A 6988-nucleotide genomic window follows, 5' to 3' on the forward strand; every position below is an offset into this window, starting at 1 on the left:
CCGTGTATATATCCCAAACTCAATGCAACTTCTAATTTCCGAAGAAAAAAAACACACTGGCAGAAGAAAAATTGAGAACACGATTACCGAGAAAAAATTGAGAACACAAAAACTTCAAGTAAAACTAAAGTTTGAATAGAGAGGTAAGAAGAGCCTTATTGTTGTTTGTGGCTCCTCTATGTTAAACTTAAAATCCAATCGGTTATAAGTGGTTAAAATTAACCACTCTTTGTTGTTTGTTTGTGGCTCCTCTATCTTAGAACAGGACACAGTGGAAAAGAAGAAAAAAACAGACCTGATTCTTGCATTAGATATACATTAGAAAATATGATAAACTAAACCTTTACACATGAAGGTAAGAAGCGAGTTTTGGTAGCTTCGTCCTCCCATTCTACACCTTCAATCCATTCTTTTTCTCTGTATCTTATGATAAGTTCCTTTTCACCTTCCAAGCCACTTTTGGAATTGAGAGGAAGTCTTTTCAGATTTGGACATCCGGTTGCGATGATTGTCTTCAGACATGGGAATGGTAGAGAACTCCAGTATATGTTCTTCAGCTCTGGTACATTAGACAAGCGTAAGAATTTCAGCTTTAGAAAAGGAACAATCCCTGATGTTTCACCTACACTAGCTTTCTCCTTGCTTATTATATATTCTAGCTGTTCTGAAAACTCAACATCAATATATGTAAGACTTGGTGCAAACATGAGCCACGTCAACTCCCTTAGGATTTTACAACCTTGTACATACACATGAGAGAGACTCAAGAAGCATGGACTCATAAGATTCCGCAGAGGAGAATATGTCAGATCAATCTTTATCTCGGAGATAGTGCAGCCAAGAAATTCGAGATACTGGAGGTTATTCATAGTTGTTGAAAACGATATTCCAGATGATTCTAGTTGAAGACCGCTGATCTCTAAGTCTCGAATACAGCTTATCAGCCTGTGAGAGCTTAGAAACTGAACCAAACCTGAATCATAACCAATTCCTAAGGTTAAAATTTCCAATTGTTCCAAGACTTGCAACTCCTCCACCGTGCTGACATCCAATGATACACCAGAGCCCCGCAACCTCAATACTTTCAAATCCAGTAGGCTTGATATCCCAACAATACTCGAAAGGTTCCATGTGAACTCCAAGTTCAAGTAACGTAACTTTTTCAACTCTCGGAAGCCTAGAGGCAGACACTCTATATTTGTTTTCGACATGTTAAGGTACTGCAAGGAGACTAAGTCTGATATTTGTGCTGGCAACTCCGAGAGATTTCTGTTATACGATAGATCCAATACAACTAGCTTTGACATGAACCTGAAGAACCCATTTGAGATATTTGACAATGCCTCGTTTTTCTGCATGAGCAGCGTTGTAAGATGAAGGCATTCAGGGATGCCAGAGAGATCTGCAATCTTATTACTCATCAGTGACATCCTTCTCACAACATTCCAGTTTTTAACCTTGGGTGTTTCACATAAACCTGCACGTCCGCGGACAATGAAGTTGTCTTTTTGTTTCCCAAAATCAGAAGCTATCCACAAAGCCATCTCACGTACAACATCATGCATATACACTTGATATAACGCTCTCCTTTCATCTTCAATTAACAGAGATGCACGGATAAGTGTACCGATGATCTCATAAGTCATAACCTTGGTTCTCAGCTTTTTCTATACCTTGATCTCCGTCTATCACCCCTTCAAATATCAAATAGTTCACCAGTTCATCTTTGTAAATTCTCTCATCTTCCGGAAACAGAGAGTAATATTGTAAACACAACTTGACCTTCTCGTCCTTTAAATTGTCGTAACTATACTTCAAAATCGGAAGAATCTCATCTTCCATGCCAGAAAACTCAGCAGCATATGAGGTTAAAACATTAACTGCATGCTGCCATTCTTGAATCGTTCTTTTGCATGACATAGTCTCGCCAATGACATTAAGCGCTAGAGGTAGTCCATAACACTTTCTAGCAATCATGTTTGCAAGATAGGGTATGTCCAGATGACTTTGTAATGTGACCTCTCCAACTTTTTTCAGGAACAAATCCAATGCATCGTTTGGCGCCAGACATTGGACTTCCATCTTAACATTAACACCCATGCGTCTGCACACTTCTTGAGACCGAGTGGTGAAAATCACTTTACATCCATTTTCTGTATTTGGGAATGGGATTCCAATCTCAGATAGATTTACTTTTTCCCATATGTCTTCCAACAACAACACAAATGTTTTCCACTTAAGGAAATTGTGTATATCAAACGCCTTTTGATTTTTATCTTTTTTGTTCCAGTCAGCTCCAACCATGCCTAGTTTGTTTGCAATTTCTTCCTGAATCTTTTGGGTATGTGAATCTTTAAAGGCCACAATATCAAAACAGACATATCCATCATGTCGAAATTTGTTGTTGATTTGCGTGAGGAGTGTAGTTTTGCCTACTCCGCCCATGCCATGCAAACCCATTATACAAACACAATCGTCAATGAGATAGTCCCATTGTGAAAGGTTTTTGGGCTTCAGCTATTTCCACATGGACCAGCGACAGCAACACTCTTCTTGGGCCAAGCAGACACAAGCCCAGTCCAGCTTATCTTACCTGATCATAAACAAAGCATATATAATGTGAAGTATGATGATCTAGGTTAAGGTTAAGCAACAACTCTAAGTTTACGGCAACAAAACCAGATCATCAGCAGATTAGCAAGAGAAAGAAGACAACATACAAGATAACTAGCTTAGGCTTAAGTCTATTATCTAAGGGCTTGTTGTATTCTCTAGCTTGGAGTATTTGGTTCATTGTAAACTAACTAGCACACTTATTTGGTGTGGCTGGTGACTCTTTTGATCTAGTCAAGTTTGGGAGCAGAAGTTCTCCCACGAGACGTACCGTGCCGAGGGCCGAGAACTCGTTAAATTGATTGTGTATTTACTTTCAGTTTAAACCTAGATCTAAGGCTAACTTGAAACCTAAGTAACCTAAGCTAAATTCTTCTACAAGTGGTATCAGAGCTTCCGGGTTATTAAGGCTACTCAGGTTTTGAGAAAGAGACGAAGATATATCTGGTACCTGTTCAATGGTGACGTCAAAGGAACGGGTGGAGATAGATCGTTTCGATGGTGATGGTGATTTTGCTCTATGGAAAGTGAGAATGCTTGCTCACTTTGGAGTACTTGGATTGAAAGCTATACTCACGGACGAGAAGCTTTTAAAGGAAGTTCCAGACCCCAAGGATGAGCCCAAGTCTGCCATGAAGGACATGGGAAAGGGGCTAGCTGGAATAGTTGAACCAACACCTGCAGTTGACCCTGCGAAGTTTGAAAAGTCAGAAAAAGCTAAGGACCGGATTGTGCTGAATGTTGGGAACAAAGTCTTAAGAAAAATTCAACATTGTGAGACTGATGTTGCAATGTGGAGTACATTAAACAATTTGTACACAGAGTCTTCTCTACCCAACCGGATTTATCTACAGCTCAGGTTTTACACTTTAAAAATGGCTGATTCGAAGTCTATTAATGAGAATGTGGATGAATTCTTAAAGCTAGTTGCAGACTTAAACAATTTGCAAGTTGAAGTATCAGAGGAAGTTCAAGCTATCCTACTTCTAAGTTCTCTACCTAGCAAATATGATCAACTCAAGGAGACTCTCAAGTACGGGAGAGACACACTGAGCCTAAATGAAGTTACAGGTGCAGCAAGGTCGAAAGAAAGAGAGTTGATCGAGAGTGGTAAGTTTACCAAGTCAGGTGGAGAAGGTCTGATGGTGCAAGACAGGGGAAGATCAGACAACCGCGGTAAGGGAAATGGAAAATCCTATAGAGGAAAATTCAAGAGCAGACAGGGGCGTTCCATGTCGCGTCCCATGAACAATAAGAACACTAAGGGATGTTTCATATGCGGTAAGGAAGGTCACTGGAAGCGCGAGTGTCCTGATAAGAAACAATTCAAGACGCAAGACTCAGCTAATGTTGTAGCAGAGTCTAAGGAGCCGCTTATTCTTACCGTCAGTACCCAATATGCCAAGGATGAATGGGTAATGGATTATGGATGCTCATTCCATATCACTCCAGATAAAAGCTTCATGTTTGACCTGGAAGAATTCAAAGGTGGAAAGGTGTTAATGGCGAACAACACACACAGCAACATTCAGGGAATTGGGAAAATTAAAATTCTTAATCCAGATGGCTCTTTGGTGATCTTAACAGGAGTAAGATACATGTCAGGTATGAGCAGAAATTTAATTTCCTATGGAATGTTGGAGACAGCAGGTTGCCCCTATGAAGGAAAGGATCTTACAGTGAATTTTTATAAGGATAATAAACGTGTATTGTCAGGAAGGTATCATCAGGGACTGTATTATGTACAAGGGACTGTACTAAGAGGAGAGGTTAATCTATCCAGAGCAGAGAAAAATATGACTAATGTTTGGCATTCACGCCTCGGTCATATGAGTCTTAATAATATGTCTGAACTTGTCAAAAGGGGATTTATCATTGACAAGGAGGTGAAGACATTGGATTTCTGTGAACATTGTATTATTGGCAAGTCACACAAGCAAAGCTTTCCTAAAGCTAAAAATGTGACTAATGGGGTTCTTGAATATGTTCATTCTGATTTATGGGGTTCTCCTTCTACACCAGATAGTCTTTTTGGGAATAAGTACTTTGTGACTTTTATTGATGATTTTCAAAGAAAGTCTGGATTTATTTCTTGAAGACTAAAGATGAGGTATTTTCTAAGTTCAGAGAATGGAAAGCTGAGGTTGAAAAGAAAACAGAGAAGAAGCTTAAGTGTTTGAGAACTGATAATGGATTGGAATTCTGCAACAGGCAGTTTGATGATTACTGCAAGCAGGTAGGGATTAAGAGACATAGAACCTGTACCTACAACCAACAACAGAATGGGGTTTATGAGAGGATGAACAGGACTATTATGGATAAAGTTAGATGCATGTTAGCCGAATCTGGCTTAGACCAAAGCTTCTGGGCAGAAGCTGCATCTACTGCAATCTAATTGATTAACATATCTCTTAATTCGAACTAAACATCAGGCTGCCAGAAGAAGTGTGGTCGGGTTCTAAACCTGACATAGTACATCTTAGAACATTTGGTTGCTCTGCCTACGTTAATATAACAGAAGAAAAGACTGGACCTAGAGCACTCAAGGGAGTGTTTATGGGATATCCTATGGGCACCAAGGGATATCGAGTTTGGATATCACAAGAGGGAAGATGCAGAACCAGCAGAAATGTGGTATTCAACGAAGATGAACTGTATAAGCATACGAATAACCAAAAAAAAGCAAGTAAAGAAGGTGCTAAGTCTAAGCACACAGATCGTGAAGAGGGAGCTAAGAAGAGAGTTTCATTCAGTGATGACTTGATCAGGGGACCTTCTCCCTCTCCTGAACTCGAAGATACACCTGATCAAGGTGGAGAAGAGTCATCATCTGAAAACTCCAACAGTTCAAGTGACCAGAACTCAGATGAGGAAGGTGAAAGTGGGAGTAACGACGGCGATCCAGACTCTCCACATTCATATATTCTGGCACAAGACAGAGAAAAAAGGCAGAATGTGCTACCACCATCTCGATATGAGGATGGCAACTTTGTAGCTTATGCGCTCAATGTTGTCAATGATTTGGAAGTTGAGGAACCAAAATCATATGCTGCTGCTATGAGAACTCGAGAAAGAAAGTTGTGGAAGCAAGCTGCTGAAGAGGAGATGGAATCTCACAGAAAGAACAGAACCTGGGATCTCATCGACAGACCAGCCAAGGCAAAGCTTGTGGGGTGCAGATGGCTGTTCAAGCTTAAGCCGGGAATCCCAGGAGTTGAGGATGAACGATACAAGGGCAGACTGGTTGCTAAAGGGTATTCTCAGACAGAAGAGATTGACTACAACGAGATCTTCTCACCAGTTGTGAAGCATGTCTCTATCAGACTTATGCTCAGCATCGTGGAAAATCTGAATTTGGAATTGGAACAGATGGACGTTAAAACAGATTTCTTACATGGAAGCCTAGAGGAACGAATACTAATGGAACAACCTGAGGGGTTTATAAAGCCAGGGACAGAGAACAAGGTGTGTTTGCTGAGAAAGTCTCTGTATGGTTTAAAACAGTCTCCGAGAAGGTGGAATCATCGTTTTAACTGTTTCATGAAGGATCAGCTGTTCAAGCGATGTAGCAAGGACCTATGTGTCTATATGAGAGATGTTCAAACCGATAAGGCCATCTATTTACTCCTATATGTCGATGACATGTTGATTGCCTCAGAAAATAAGAAGGTGATCAAAGAGCTTAAAGAGAAGATGAGTGGAGAATTTGAGATAAAGGATATGGGGAAAGCTTCAAGAATCTTGGGTATGGACATCATCAGAGACAGAGAGAAAGGAACATTAATCCTATCCTAGAGGAAATATATTGAGAAGGTGATAAAGACATTTGGGATGCAGGATTCCAGAAAAGTAATCACTCCAACTGCGTCACATTTCAAACTAAGAAGCCTAACAGATGATGAATGGATGGTGGAGGCATCACATATGGAAAGGATTCCATACGCTAGCGCCACAGGAAGCCTAATGTACGCTATGGTGGGCTCTAGACCTGACCTAGGATTCACAGTAGGTTATGTGTGCCGGTTCATGAGCAAACAAGGAAGAGAACACTGGAAAGCAGTCCAGTGGATTCTAAGGTACCTAAAAGGAGCAATGAACTCAAACCTAACATTAAAGAAGAACCCTAAGTTGATAGTAGAAGGGTTCTCAGACTCAGACTATGCAACAGACATAGACAGGAGGCGTTCAGTTACAGGATACGCATTCAAGTTTGGAGGCAATACTATCTCATGGAAGTCATGTCTAGAATCAGTTGTGGCATTATCTACTACAGAAGCCGAGTATATGGCTATGAATGAAGCAGCTAAAGAAGCAATGTGGCTAAAAGAAATCTGCTCAGAGTTGGGATTCAAACAACAAGGTATCAGACTCTACT

General features: G+C 40.4%; 1 pseudogene; it reads right to left on the reverse strand.

The window, feature by feature from the left end:
- Positions 1 to 244: 244 nt before the first annotated feature.
- On the reverse strand, positions 245 to 4086 carry LOC106316743 (annotated as a pseudogene).
- Positions 4087 to 6988: the final 2902 nt, after the last annotated feature.

Source organism: Brassica oleracea, chromosome C9 (assembly GCF_000695525.1).
Source record: "Brassica oleracea var. oleracea cultivar TO1000 chromosome C9, BOL, whole genome shotgun sequence".
Classification (NCBI taxonomy): Eukaryota; Viridiplantae; Streptophyta; class Magnoliopsida; order Brassicales; family Brassicaceae; genus Brassica; species Brassica oleracea.